Here is a 16,374-nt window from a genome sequence, read left to right on the forward strand (position 1 = left end):
GATAAAATATATTAAGTAATAAGTGTCTAAGAGCATCTGCTTTAACTCCTACTGCCTTTTCATTAAAAATATGTAGTAAATATAAAACTACATGGACCTATCTGTCTTTAAGTCTAATGTCATTCGTCATGTCTGGGCCCAAACTACGCTGCAGGTCCCAAAGTCAAACGATCACTGAGAGTTGTAAAACTGTCTAAATTCTTTCATCTTTAATAAAATGATCAGTGTGGCTGCTCTACCAGGTGTAACAATTAAGTTTAAAATCCAGGCACCCATGAAAACAGAATTAATTATATTTAATAGGGTTAGAAGTTAGCAGAGAGTTAGCTTGCTAGCTTCCATCTAAATATAATATACCATGTTCAGACTGAGGGATTTTTGAAACAAATTAAGACGTACAGCTCTGCTATCACTTCCAACATAAATGAAGACAGGAAAGTAAACAGCAGGGACACTTGTAGGGTTACTGAAGTTTGGCTAGCTGGTGCTAATGATGTGCTACGTGATCGCTAGCAGCACAGCTATGTTAGCATAATATAAACAGTGAAGGTGGAGCTTCTACAGTCATTGACGTGGAGGATGAACGCTAACTTTTTTAGCGTGAGGGTTCCTGACAGTTAGAGACAAATGCAATCGCATGGCGGGATGCTGTAAACGACCAAACTTTAGTCAGGAGAACAACTGAGATAATCCATCCACAATATGAAGTTAGTCTTTAATATACTGCTGCATCGGCTGGGCTGTAGTTACGTCATAATGTTTTAAAAACTGAGCTTTAAAATGAATAGAGGTAATAAAAACTGACAGAGGCCGACAGTGATCACTGACTGTAGCCGGGGGTGGAGCTTAGCAAATGCACCAGACGCATTTAGAATGCGTTTTGTTCAAATGAATGTTGCCATAGCATTTATGGAAAAAACACATTTTGAAGAATGCTGGCAGAGCTGGTGCATGCACTTTGGATTACAGAGGAGAAAAAGAGAGGAGAGGAAAGAAAAGAAAAAAGATTATTTTTTAAGGTAAGGACCGCTCGACAAGTGACATTTGCTAAAGTGGAATTATTAAGGGGACATGCAGTGTCCACGTTTATGTTAAACTTTTCTAAACACAGTGTGGAGGGACCTGTACATGTGTTGGTCTTCTAAGGTACCTTCTTGCTGCATAGTGTGAAATGCTTTAAAGAGTAGAATTTGATATTCGCTGCATGCATGTACATGTACATGGGTGCTCACATTTTGTAATTTCTTTAGTGTGGTATAACCAAGCAAGTACTATCTTACGATTTCTTACACAAATCATGTTTGTGTTCATTTTCCTGCCTACCGCTAGACTCTGAGTAACTGCTAAAAATCTAAGAGGAATGAAAATGTTTGTATCTTAGGATCTGTTGACAGAGGCCGACAGTGATCACTGACTGTAGCCGGAGGTGGAGCTTAGCAAATGCATCAGAGGCATTTAGAATGCGTTTTGTTCAAATGATTGTTGTCATAGCATTTATGGAAAAAACACATTTTGAAGAATGCTGGCAGAGTTGGTACATGCACTTTGGATTACAGAGGAGAAAAAGAGAGGAGAGGAAAGAAAAGAAAAAATATTATTTTTTAAGGTAAGGACCGCTCGACAAGTGACATTTGCTAAAGTGGAAATGTTAAGGGGACATGCAGTGTCCACGTTAATGTTAAACTTTTCTAAACTGAGTGTGGAGGGGACCGGAGTGTTTTTGTGGCGTGGGTGTGGTGTGATCCTGTGCGCGTGCAGGAGCAGCTCGGAGTGACATAATCTGGTGCGCGTGCGAGAGGTGGCCCGGATTGAGTGGTGGGCTGGGTGTGGCCCTCTCTCGTGCGCGTGTAGGAGGGGCTTGGAGGGGTGTAATCTTGTTGCGAGTGCAAGAGGGTGTCCAGTGTGACACTCTTTTGCGCACGTGCAGGAGTGTGAGGTTCAACGCTGGAACGTTGAACCTCCTCCCCCTCACTTCCGGACCAGGTTATGGATCGGTCCTCAGTGGGTTTGTGAGAGGTGGCCCAGATTGAGTGGTGGCTGGTTGTGGCGCCATCTTGCAGGACGAGCTCCGAGTGGCGTAATCTTGTGTTTGTGCAAGAGGTGGCCCGGATTGAGTGGTGGCTGGCTGTGGCGCCCTCTTGCGCGCGTGCAGGAGTAGCTCAGAGTGTGAGGTTCACCTGTAGAACGTTGAACCTCCTGAATCCCTCCTCCCGGACCAGGTTATGGACCTTTCCTCAGTGCACGTGTGAGAGGTGGCCCGGATTGAGTGGTGGCTGGGTGTGGCCCCCTCTCGCGCACGTGCAGGAGGAGCTCGGAGTGGTGTAATCTGGTGCGAATGCGTGAGGTGGCCCGGATTGAGTGGTGGCTGGGTGTGGCACCCTCTCGTATGCGTGCAGGAGGAGGATGGAGTGTTCAATGTTCCAGCGTTGAACCTCCTAAATACCCCCTCCCGACCAGGTTATGGACCTTTCCTCCGTGCACGTGCGAGAGATGGCCCAGATTGAGTGGTGGCTGGGTGTGGCCAACTCTCGTGTGCGTGCAGGAGGAGCTCCGAGTGGTGTAATCTGGTGCGTGTTTGAGAGGTGGACTGGATTGTGTGGTGGCGTGGGCGTTGCGCACTGTTGTGCGCGTGCATGAAGGGCTCAGAGTGGGTAATCTTGTGCGCCCAGATTTTATGTGGGAGCAGCGCCCTTTCGCACATTAGCGAGAGGGCGCTGCTCCCACGTGTTTTTCCTGTCCCTGCAGGAGCAACAGGAACTGAAGGAGGAGCAGGAGCGGCTGGAGATGCGACAGGAGTAGCAGGACCTGCCGGACGAGCATGAGCAGCATTCTTCACCTGATGGAAGAGACAGGAGCAGCAGCCATCATTAATAAATGCAACATCATATCAAAATAATAAAATCAATCAGTGTCATTCATAAAGTTGAAGTTGTGTCACTTCAGTCTTCAGCACTTCCTCAAAACATGAAGAAATCCTTTCTCCTTACAAATATCTCTGCCTCAAGGTTTTATGACAACATGATTCTTTGATTAAAACTCATTGTTTAAGTTTATTGGTAAATACTGACACTGATACACACTGTGAATGTGTATGCCAGTGTTGGTGGTCATCTCAAGTTCACTGTACAGATAAATATATATATATATACGTATACATAAATATATGTAAATACGTATAAAGTATGCATTTTTAATGTGCCGTGCTCAGTTATGTTGCAGCACTGACTCAAAACTCAAAAGAAACCCTTCAGATTTTTCAGCAATGTCTTCAAACCTGGTTTTTTACTAGTCAAACATGGTAATTCCATTTAATATCACATGTAATTGTGGGTGCTAAACTTAAGGTTCCAATGCTGTAATCCACAAATCTATGGGTGATGTCAGGGTGGCTGCATTGATCTTTTACACGCAGTCTGTGGTTAAGATGCAGAAGTGCATCTTTTGTACCCCTCAAACATAAACTGCATCAAGAAAAAAAACATAAATCTATTTTTAAGCAAACTGAATTCACACAGTGATCACACTTTCTGCTTCTTTTACCTGCACTGTTCACTATTGTCTGCAATGGATATTTAATCTCCTCTGTTTCAAGGCTTGAATTAGTCCAGCAGAAACTTCATTCAGATGAGAAAGAGAGAGAAAGTTGAGGGGTGATGATCAGAGATGGGCAGTAACGCTTTACTTGTAATGCGTTACTGTAATCCGATTACTTTTTTCGAGTAACGAGTAAAGTAAGGGATTACTATTGCAAAAACGGTAATTAGATTACTGTTACTTTCCCGTAAGCACGCTGCGTTACTGCGTTACTAAAACCCTGATTTTCTTGCGAGAGTGTCTCATGACAATGACGTAAGTGAGTGCGACATTCGTGGCAACAGCTGTGTGCAGATCAACAATGGATCATATATTGAGTGCGGGAGAGAGTATGAGCGGGCAGCGTTTAAAGCGTGGAAGTACTGACCTTACTTTGAGTTTGATTCCATAAAAAGTGACAAAAACATTAGCGTCCGCTGTTCATTGCATGGGAAGAAAACTTCTTTTTACAGCGAAAAAAACCCCTTAACTTCCAAGCAAGCACCGAGTGCGCTACGATGTAATGGGAAACTCACAGAGAAACTCGCGGATTCTTCAACTGACCACTGCGGCACACCTGCACCAGGGTAAACCTCCGCCTACGCCACAGGCTTTACAGGTGAAAATAGAGCAAAAGGACCGCTAGTCTTTGATTTTATTTATTTTCTGCTGTGTTTTACTTGCATTTATTTGAAAGACTGAGTGTAAACACAAAAAAAAATTATTTTATTTTATGTGCTGGAATGTGCAGAAAATAGGTTTAAACGTTAAACAAATTTCTTCCAGTCAGAGAATGTTGCATATAATTTAATTTTTGCTTGATGCATAAAGTTAAAAGATTAAAACTAATAAAACAAGTTTTAAAAAGGGACATTTCCATTTGATTACATTTTGTATGATGGATTATGCAGAAAAAGCAGAAGTGGGCTAAAAGATCTATCGCTTTATTACCTATTCAGGTTGTAAATCGTGTTTTTAAAAAGTAACTAAGTAAGTAATTAATTACTTTTGAAAATAAGTAATCAGTAAAGTAACGGGATTACTTTTTTGGGAAAGTAATCAGTAATTAGTTACTGATTACTTTTTTCAAGTAACTTGACCAAAACTGGTGATGATTATAGGAGTCTGTTGATAGAATTAACAATCTCACAATCATGTAGCCAGCATAAATTATGAAAATATTCAGGACTGTTTGTGGCCTGCAGCAGAAACACCTAAGAACCTGAAAATTAATAAAAACTGACAGAGGCCGACAGTGATCACTGACTGTTAGGGGCTTGCTGAGATTAAATAGAAAAAGATACAAAGCATTAAAACATGTTAAAACACAACAGTGTGTGGAGGAAAAGCAAAATGATGGCATGAACAATAAATATGGCCTGTTCAGACTTGAAACACTTTTAGCCACAACAGATAAGCTAATGTTATACACATCCATATACATATCCAGATAGAATGCAGATTTCTCTGTATGCCTAATACATGTGCATTCAGAAGCGTCATTTCACTTCAAGCTTTCTCTATTATTTCTTTTTGTTTCTTTAACCAATAATGCACTTTGTACAGCTAGTTGCACAATATCTAACATTCCACTTTTACCTGTATTAAATCACTCGGTCTCATATGTGAGTATGAAGCAGGGATGGCTGATTGCTACTTTGAATTTGGAAGCTCTGCTCAAAACCTCCATCAACATGTCCCTTGTATACCCACCCTGGCACAGAGACACAAGCCCGAGGCCTGAATTATCACACAGAGACAGTTCTGGTGATAATTGACTGAAGGAATGCCAGACACTTACTGATGAACATGGAAAACACTCCACAGTGCATCTCCAAATGGCTTTAGCGAGCTAATGGCGGTGTGGGAAAAATGAGCTCACATAAGGCAGGGGAGGTAATGTAGCTTCCAGCTCAGCTCATTTTCTCCAAACGAAAGAGATAATCTGGACCCCCCGAAGGCCTCAGAGATTGAAAGCTCCGCAAGCAGAAAGGCCAAATAACTAAGAGAAATTAGACGGGAACCTGGCCCAAAGTTTTCTCATTTCACTCCCCACCATCAGAGCCCCCGACAATGCTCCTACAGTGAGGCATAAACTCCAGATAACTAAATTAACCTATGTTTTCCTCCATTCCTTCCACATTTCACTTATGTTTCTGCAATGCTTTCGCATCGCTTTTTCTTCAGTCATTCCTCTCCTTTTCACCATTTCTCTCAGTAACACAGGACAGAAATTCAGACTGTTTGTGACAACTGGAGCACTTTTCATACCCAGATGGACTGGCAACCAACTGTCTCAGCACAACAGACTCTCATTTCCGCCAGCAGCCTCTCCTCTCCTCGATCTACACATGAAATATCTAAGTGAAGTGAATACACTGTTAAATAATGCACACTTCGCATGCAAGAGGTGTCGCAAACTGCAGCTGAGCTAAGGTTTATTTTTTTCCCCAGTCAGTATAATGATACAGAATGAAACACTATGAAATAAAAGAAAATGACTTGTGCAATAATTGTGTTCTTTGCTAGTGAATTACTTGCAATACTGACAGATGGAACAAAGGTACACCGCTGCCACCGCCATCCAGCCATTGTCCTCACAGTCAAAAAGTCATAGTAACACAGGCTATAGGTTGTATGAGTATCTTACTTTCCCCCACTGACGATGTGTTCAGATATATTGGCAACAATATCAATTCAATTCAATTTTATTTATATAGCACCAAATCACAACAAAAGTCGCCTCAAGGCACTTTATCGGTTTCAATTACATAGAACAAAAGTTTAGAACAAATTATGTTCATTCTGATAGTAAATGTTTTATTTATACGACTCAGTATGTGTCTCTACTAATGACAGTGCCCCCTTTTTACTTATTTCCTTCTTGATTTTGTTAGAGGAGAAAAACGCACTTTCATGAATAAATCACAGAACGAGCCATATAAACCTGAAGAGTCTGAGCCAGAGGCAGGGGCACCGTGGAAGATGTGCGCAGGGATTAAAAAGATAGAAATAATATAGGACTATCATATAACCACACCAAGGTCTCACAATGAAACTTCAGCCAGCTCGATTTGCTAACGAAGACCTTGAGCAGTGTTTGGGAAGCATCTTGAAATTAGAGGAGGGTCCTGCTACAAATTTTGTTTTGATCTTAATAACATGGCCAAAGACATCAGTCCCGCCATCAGTTGCTTTTTAGTGTTTAAAGCAGGGGGATTTAATCATTCGAGATATATGATGCTTCTAAAGTGAACACATTATATATAGGCTTCTTCTTCCAAACCCTGGCGTTTTCTTTTCTTTTCCTCTGCTAATTACTTAATCAAACAAATGTTTGAACACAAGGCAGCGTCGGATGGAAGAGAACGAATGCTCATTATACAAATCCAAACTTGCACGACAACAAGTTAGCAGCATAAGAGTCTACGGCGCACTGGTTTTTGTCAACAACTGGGAAGACAAAGAAGCTGTGCACTGAAATTCATTTTCCATCGGGGAGGGGCTCTGGATACAAGCATGAGTGTGACAGCTGACATGCCTGTGCATACTAATGTTTAGAATAAACAACTGTACGCGTGAGAGACGCACAGAGATTCTGTTTCAACACAACAGGAAAACACTGGATTGGCAGGATAAAAGCCGCCACGCTGCGCAAAAAAAACCCCCCAAACCCAGCGTCAACTCTGCATAAATATGCCGAGGAATGCACCGATAGCGCAGAGCCTCAGATTTACTTGAACCACCACAGGATAAGGGATCCACAATGACATTGTCAGGAACAGATAAAGCAAATCTCTTATGAGGGAGTCTTTAAATGTCTTTTCTACAAGTCCAGCTGTCTTGCCACTTAGATCAAAATCAGATTGGTCCCAGGAATGGAAGGCCTAAAGGCAGGACAGATCAGGCATTGTTGACAACACACTTGGTGTTGGTTAAGTCAGAAATACAGTAGTATGAATAGAATGAAATGGAAAAAGCTGAGATAGTGGTGGGTTCCTAAGTGGCTTGCAGTTGCACCACCAACTCTATGGACCAAAGTAGCCTATATAGCAGTTAGGTCTATAAGTATTTGAGTAACGACATAAATCGGTTTAAATTTTTCTCTTTTCAACACCACATCAAACAAAAAAGAAAACTGTCCAAATACTTATGGACCCATGAGTATGAGATTTGACAACTGGATGTGTAGAATCCTATCAGCTGACCATCAGCTGATGTAAACTGGCAGTGACATCGTGACATACCGCAGCTTGACTCCCATGGAACGCCTGAACCAACACGGTGCTCCAATATAATATTATTTGAATCATAAAAATTAAATACACACTAGAAGAAACTTTCAATTAATAATACATTTGACAAAAAGAGCCCCACGTTTTCTCTCGTGGCCCTGATTTAGATGAAAGCCAGTAAGATATCTTACAGTAATCTGAACAGGAAATTTAAAAAAAAAATCCAAAAAATTCATGTTTTCCTTCAAGCTCCGTTTGTTTTGTTTTTTTGAGGTGCCCAGCCCCATGCAGCAGAATGTGAATCTGGACACCCCTTTCCCTGGCTGATCCCACAGGACTCACAGCCCTTTCCAGCTGCACATAGGAAGCACCATGCATTATGCATCACCACCCAGGCCTATTTTGGAGCAGAGAAGCAAAAAAAAAAATAAAAGAAATAAAAGAGAAACACACAGCTTCCCAGGCTCCTGCAATCAGTCCCAAAGTTGCTCATGTTTCTGTGGAAAACGAGGTCTCGTTCCAACCGCACGGAATTACCAAGAGGAAAACATGAAATATTTAACATTGTCATTCCCCTCTCCTCTCCTTTACTTTCCTGCTCAAACTTCCTGAGGGAAAAAAAGTTAGTTACTTTTTTTGATTTTTTAAGTGAAAGATGGCAGCAGAGAGTTTATTTACAGTATGTGGTCTTGCTATATCTGAATGGTTGCCGGGGGGGCGCACCATGTGGATTGGTGAAGGTCAGAGTTTTTTTAAAGGGGTGGGTTCCCCCTCTCTGGGGAATGAGTCCACAAAGATTTTGATTTATTGTGAGAATAATAGACTCGGTGCAGGCAAGCAACAAAGCACACATGTAGCATGCTGATTGGTTGGGGGTGAATCATTTAGCATGCATAAATGGACAAACAAGCACAGCTGAGTGCATGCAGCGCGTGCATACATTCATGGCAGCATTCTGTACAAATGACAGGAAGCAGAGCTTGCTTTGTAGATCTGACTGTTGGGGGTTTTTTTTCTTCTTTTTCTTTCTTTTTTGTTATGAAGCAGCCTGCAGTGCACATTGAGTGACCTTGACAAAGGATACCTCCACAGAGCGTGTCTTTGACACCTGAAAGGACCCCGTGTATTGACAGCAACACTGTATAACCAGCAGATCTATTATTTTCTGCAGTCTAAAGCCCTGCATATCATTTCTAAAAGTGCAGAAGCAATAAAAACAGACTTACACTCTACCTGGATTGTTTCCTCTGTCTGAAATTGCAAAGGTTATTTAGGATGAAAATGTCTTTTTATGCATCTTTTTGTGCGCGCGAGCATGCTTTCTCCCTGTTTGTGCAATTCCCTCTAACACGGCTATTTTTCAGTGTGTACTGATGCATGTAACACTGCTGAGCTTCTTTTTTTTCGCAAACAGTCTTCCATAAGGAGGGTAAAAGCAAAAAAAAAAACACATTCATTTGTGTGGGAACATTGGGGCCCTTTCAATTCTCGCTGGGACATCAAAGCACACAGCAAGACACTGCACTATTAGAATCCATGGGTGGGATGAAGGAAAAATACTGCAAATATATCTATTCTCTGCTGAAATCTGCAACTAAGATTTCATAACAAAGAGCAGACTTCTCTCAGTCATCCGTCTCCTCTGAGGATTGTGATTAATCTAACCTTTGATGTTTTTTAAAACAACGGGGAGGAGGAAGAGATGAGGGAGGGATGAGAAGCCCACTGCGGGAGCTGCACGGGGGTGTAAAGACTTCATAATGCAAAGCTTTGAATGCCACACTAATGAAGCAAATTGAATTGAATCGCACAGGATATTGAAATCGCATTTTGTGGAGACTGACGCAGAACGCGAGCACAATGCACGACATCTCACCGTTAAAAAGATTATGCTGAGATAAGTGGAATAAGGCACTCACAAGTTGGGGTGGGGAGGTGGGTAGGTGTGAAGTCTAGCAGGAAACAGAATCGTGAGACTATTTCAAAGATGTGTATCAGTTAGATGCCAAGGTTGCAGGCAAGTTGTGAAGATATCTTGAAACACATTCACACACACACACAGACACACACACACACACACACACAAGGAAGTGTGTAATCAGCTGACAGAAGTAAATGTCAATGCAGTGTGTGCCTACAAGGTTACGGGGGCTGTGCCATTAGGTGTGAATCAGGCAGAATTGAAAATGTGATGCACTGTGATGCATTATTAAAACTACCCTAATTGCATTTGCATACGTTTATGAGACGCCGTGCACACGTGTGCACATAGTTGCAGCCATTCTTTCTTAGGGGACTGCTTGTCATTCTCTGTGTAATTAACCGTCTCTGTCTTTGTGTTCACTATAAATCAGCTAATACTTTTCTTTAACCTAACAAAAAAAAAGAAAAAAAAACATGAACAGATTTCCACTAAGTCGGCCTCTCAGTTCCCAGATGGCTCTGTGTCGTCTTAACTTTGATCGCAGTATGAAATGTGCTAATATTTTTGCACAGAGTCCAAGATATTCTCACAAGGTCTCATGAGGTACTTTGTCTCGTGTGTAGCAACATCGCCCCTGTGTGGTAAAATGGGGAAACTGTAGAGAGGGAACTTGAGAAGAAAGAAAGAGACTTCTTCGTTTTCTGCTGCGTGTGCGGCAGCGAGGAAAGCTTGGTGAACCCTCACTTATCAAATGTAAGCTGACCTTCATGTGACTTCATCTTACAAACAAAGAGATGAACACTCTAGAACATAGGTGTCAAACTCTGGCCCGCGGGCCAAATTTGGCCCGCAGCCTACTCACATTTGGCCCGCGAAGCCATACCAAATTACTATTAGAGCTGGTCTACTGGTATTATACAGCTAATATATATATTGTTTAGTATTAAGCTTTGCTTGTTCCATATTCAGTTTTTCAGCAAAACGTGTTTGAGTCCATAAGAAAAGATTCATTCTTATATCTGGAGGAAGATTTTTTTTCAATAAATATTAATTTTGGAACTTTGTTCCAGTTTTAAATTTTGGCCCACTGTGTATTTGAGTTTGACACACCTGCTCTAGAAGAAGTAAGTGTTACTGCAGTAACTCATACAAACTCCTTTAGCATTAACAATAGATGTTTCCTGTGGCTGCCTATGATAATTACACAACGATCAGTAGGAAGTGGTAATCATTTCTCAGTCCAATCTCAGTCCATCAATATTCCTAATGAACCACAGCATCGCATTTGGTGTGAAGTCAGGATTTAGCGCCTCACAAACATGGATTTTCTTCTTTCTTTTTCCTGGGCTGTGGATAAATTGCCTGGTTGCGTTGCTGACCTTTCATAAGTTTCAGGTCATGAACTGCTGCCCTGACATTCTCCTTAATTCAAATTCAAATTTGCTGTCCCTGCGAAACCATGAAGCCTTAAACTGTGATGTTCCCTCCACACTCGTTCATAGCGGTGGTGAGGATTTAGAGTCAGCGTGGAGTTCCATTTTTATTTAAAAAACTACAAAAAAAAGAGAAATCAAACCAAGGATAAAGATGCGACTATGAAGTTCAACATTTCTACTTCTTTTCGCTAAATTTCAGACGTCCAGTTTTTCGTTTTATTTTTTCTGGAGAGTAACAGTTTTGTTTGTGGTTAGTTCAGTTAAAAGCATGAAGCTGATGTTCATATAATGGACGCACGCTTTAATATTTAGTCAGTTGTAGAGATTTCTGCAGGTGTTGCTGTTACCTTTCTTCTTATCTAATTCAGGGCTGGATGCTGTGGTCTTGATGTCGTTTGCAGGACTCCCTCTCATGCGAACTGATAAACATCTGGGTGGAGAAATGATTTCTCAGATTTGTGCTTCTCAGTAATGCTTCTCCTCAGGGCTAAAGGGAAATTTGCTGTGCTCGAAGCGTGGTTTACATGAACCAATCTCTCTTGAAAAGATCAAACGTTGCCGGTAACCAGACTATGCAAGATTTTTTTTTATGGAGAGGGACACAGTTACAGCCCACAATCCTGCTCCAAAATGAAAATTTTGGTATCAAGTAGCTTTGTGAGACATTTGTAGATGATCAAATGCTTTTTCCAGCATAAACTGTTAATGACTACCCAGCATGTCATCAAGACATCAAGAGTAAAGCTGTTCGTGTGTTTAGTTCAGTTTAGTTTATTGTAACTTTGATGAAGAGCAGTCCACATTTCAAAGTGAAGGTAGATACAGGTAGAAACTGTTTTGATGTACAGGCACAGTTCTGTATTGTGAGTTAGAAATGTGGTTTTTAATGAGGATAAATAAGTGCAATAGTTTTCTCTCTAACCTTAAATATGCAGAAACAGCCAACAATCACGCTCAAGTTAAATTGTTTAAGAGGGAAAACAACCTCTACTAATTTGCTTTATCAGTGCTGTGCTGGTGCACTTTGATCAGATGTGATCAGCAACTTGGCAGTATAAGCAAACAACCCTTCAATTTTTGTTAGATTTTGCTTCAGTGCATAACATCTTTTTTTTTTTTTTTTTTTTTACAGCAGAGCCTATTCTACTGTCCAGAGCAGAGAAAAAGTGCAGCAATACTTCATATTGAATCATCACAAGTGTTCCAAGTTGGCCAAAAGATGCACATTCATAAAGTCCCTCATACTTTTTAGTGAATAGATAGCGTGCACAGAGTTTTTCAAATCTTATAAACTGCTCAAAGCACTTTAAACTGCAAGAAACATTCAATTATTCTGGCTGTGAACATGTGTGAATGAGTGAACAATTCACCTGTGCAAGTGCAGAGGAAGGATTGAATAACTAAGTATCTGAGTAGTGGACAGCCTACATGCTATATCTCCGGAGCCCCATAGAAGGCTTCCAGGCCCTTTCTGTCGTTCCTGTTCATTTGATTGAAGCCTTGCGCAAGAGCCACACTGACTAAAGATCAGGACAGGAGGGCACTGAACAAACTGCTGCATCGAGGACGACACATCACACCCACTCCACTCCACATTCAGCAGAGCTCCTTTGCTCTCACACTGATTCAACCACATTGCCATAAAGAATGCTTTAATGCTAGAAAACTTTATAACTCTTCTGTGTATGACAGGTGAACACACCTGTCAGGCATACGATTGCACACACATATGTCTGTATTATACCTTGCTGTAGCTGTTGTTCTTAGATCTATAGTGTACATATTAGTTATGCAATTTGCACTACTTTGCACTTATTTTTACTCTGCTTTGAGTAACTTCCTTTTTACTTTTCTTTCTTTTTTAATCAGTGTTGCATATGCATTTTTGCACTAATAATATAAGACCCTCAGTATTGACAATTTCATCTATTCATCCATCTACCTTGCAGGTGTACCTTAAACAATCATTGTTGTGTAACTGCTTATAGAATCTATGTTCTCTTAAATGTTCTGTTAAATGTATAATGCTTGATTTTATTGAGGGCTTGGGGAGTGTGCATCTGTCTGACATACTGTTAAATATACAAAGCTCTTATTTTTGCAGTTTCTATACATTCAACGAACATAAATTAAGTCTGTTATTCAGCCTCATAGATTTTTTTGTTCTCTTTTAAATAACCAGCTCTTGACTTGTTGTCAACTAACTGTTGTTTGTGCTGGGCAGGTAGAAGCCTATACAGTGGCCTTACCTGAGCTTTATGTGCTGCTGATGAAAATAAAACCATTGGGTGAGATCACTTTGTGCCAGAACCTTTAAGGTGGCGGCTTTAACAAAACAAATACAATGAGCTGAGAGTTGCTAAAGGTCTCAGAATTTTGGAAAATTAGAGATAAGAGATAAGAGATAACTCTTTATTGTCATTGCACAGTCATACATAGTACAATAGTACAATGAAATTGGAAAACTGTCCTACGTCGGCACTACATGTAACACGACACGATACGACACATCACAACGCAACACAAACAACACAACACAGTATAATAACTTAGTAATAAAAAAGAAGAAGAAGTGTATTTGTATTGCACACTGTTATTATTGCACATTAATTATTAATGCACCTTGTTATGAATATAAATATTATTATTATTACTGTTTTTACTGTTGTTAACCCCCCCCCCCCCAAAAAAAAAAAAAAAAAAAAAGTCCAGGTAGGTAGCCAGTCAGGTCAGCTATTTGCATTGATCAGGGCTATTGCCCTGTTGTAAAAGCTGTCCTTGAGTCTATTTGTTCGGGACCTCAGCAGCCTGAACCTCCTGCCAGACGGCAGCAGCTTAAACACCCCGTATCCTGGGTGTGTACCGTCCCGTAGGATGCTGTGTGCCCTCTTGAGACAGCGAGTGCTGTACAGGTCCTTCAGGGAGGGAAGAGGATGTCCAATGATTTTTTTGGGCCATATTGATGACCCTCTGGAGTGCCTTTCTCTGTGCTGTGGTGCAGCTGGAGAACCACACACCGATGCAATATGTAAGCACACTTTCAATGGAGCAGCAGTAGAAGACGGTCAGCAGCTCCTTCTTCAGGTCCATTTTTCTGAGGATTCTCAGAAAGTGGAGACGCTGTTGGGCCTTCTTTAAAACCGCAGAGGTGTTAAAGCTCCATTGGAGGTCTGTGTCTATGTGCACACCCAGAAACCTGAAACTGGAGACCCTTTCCACGCACTCCCCCTTGATGCTGACAGGCTGCAGCTCAGACTTCCTCCTTCTGAAATCAACTACCAGTTCTTTTTGTCTTGATGCATTCTCAATCATCCAGGAAAATAAATCTCCAAAAGTTGATTCTGTTCAGTCTCTGAAGAAGTCACTTGGATGAGTGATGAAACGTTTCTCCCAGAAAACGCTACATCCAGATGAACAGAATCAACTTTTGGAGATACCAGTTCTTTTGTCTTGTTGGTATTGAGGTCCAGGTTGTTATCGACACACCAATCTGACAGCCTCTGAACTTCAGCTCTGTATGCTGTCTCATCTCCCCCAGAGATGAACCCCACCACGATGGTATCATCTGCAAACTTGATGACTGCGTTGTCTGGGTGGGTACTAACACAGTCATGTGTGTACAGAGTGTACAGTAGGGGACTCAGTACACAGCCTTGTGGAGAGCCGGTGTTAAGGCTGAGGGCTGAGGAAAGATGAGGCCCCACTCTAACTCTCTGTACACGGTCTCTGATCCAGCGGCAGGTGGTAGAAGGAAGTCCGATTTCCAGCTGTTTAACTATTAGTCTGTCCGGGAGTATTGTATTGAAAGCAGAGCTAAAGTCAACAAAGAGCAGCCTGGCGTAACGGCCCTGCACTTCCAGGTGAGAGATGGTGGTGTGGAGCGTTGTAGCAATGGCATCTTCAGCTGATCTGTTAGCTCTGTATGCAAACTGGAGCGGGTCGAGTGTGGGTGGCAAGCAGGACATGATGTGACGTCGGACCAGTTTCTCGAAGCACTTCATTATAACAGGTGTTAGAGCAACTGGTTGGTTGGCTCACCTCATATTCCTGCACTATGAGGCTTGGGCTGCTGCTGCTGTCCGATGTTTTTGCTGCTGCCTCCGGTCCCTTCACCTCAAAGCGTGCGAAATTGCCACGTTTGGTGTTTTACTCTCCACAAATGATCACTTTGAGCAACTACAAAACCCATTATCTATTTTGATTTTTTTATCATTTGAAATGAAAAGTGATTAATTCATCTTTAATATTTTGCTGAATATTTTAATAAAATATTTTAAAAAGTAGTTTGTAGTTTAACATCATTTAAATATTGTGTAGCAAACCTGCTACTTCACAATCAGCAAAAGACAGCAGTGCGCACTCCAGCACCATCTTTACATGTGTGCCACTTCTTACAAATGTCCTGCTTTTTATTTATAGCCCTCAATGAACACTGGATGACCCTTTTAGAAATTTTCTCTAAGAAATAGCAAGAAATAGGGGTTGGGTTTTTTTTGGCCATTTGGAGATTATAATCCAACCCACAGAGACTGATCTCTACACTCAACAAGGCAATCATCCTAGTGCAGGAAGTCTCCCATTACCAGCCTGAATGATTACCACCCTGTGGCCGTCACTGTGCTGATTTACCAGCGGCAGAGCTACATCCGAATGCTCTTCGTGGACTACAGCTCAGCCTTTAACACAATCATCCCGGACATCCTCATCACCAAACTGGTAACTCTTGGCCTCCCTCCTCTCACATGTGCCTGGATAAAGGACTTTCTCACAAACCAGCTAACTGTACCCAGACTGTAAGACTCGGCCCTCATCTCTCCTCCACTCGCACACTGAGCACCAGCTCCCCACAGGGCTGTGTGCTGAGCCCCCTCCTGTATTCTCTCTACACCCACGACTGCAGTTCGACCCACAACAACAATCTCATCATCAAGTTTGCTGATGACACCACGGTAGTCGGACTCAAAGGGAGACGAGGCAGGAAGGAGGAAGTCCTGAAGCTGGCAGCATAATGTTCAGAAAACAACCTGGCACTGAACTCTAAGAAAACCAAAGAGCTCATTGTCGACTTCAGAAGACACATCACTGACTTAGCCCCCCTTTACATCAACGGGGAGTGTGTGGAGAGGGTCCACACCTTCCAGTTCCTTGGTGTCCTCATCTCTGCTGACACCTCCTGGACAGACAACATCTCAGTGGTCGTCAAAAA

Source organism: Neolamprologus brichardi, chromosome 14 (assembly GCF_056152115.1).
Source record: "Neolamprologus brichardi isolate AB-2024 chromosome 14, ASM5615211v1, whole genome shotgun sequence".
Lineage (NCBI taxonomy): Eukaryota > Metazoa > Chordata > Actinopteri > Cichliformes > Cichlidae > Neolamprologus > Neolamprologus brichardi.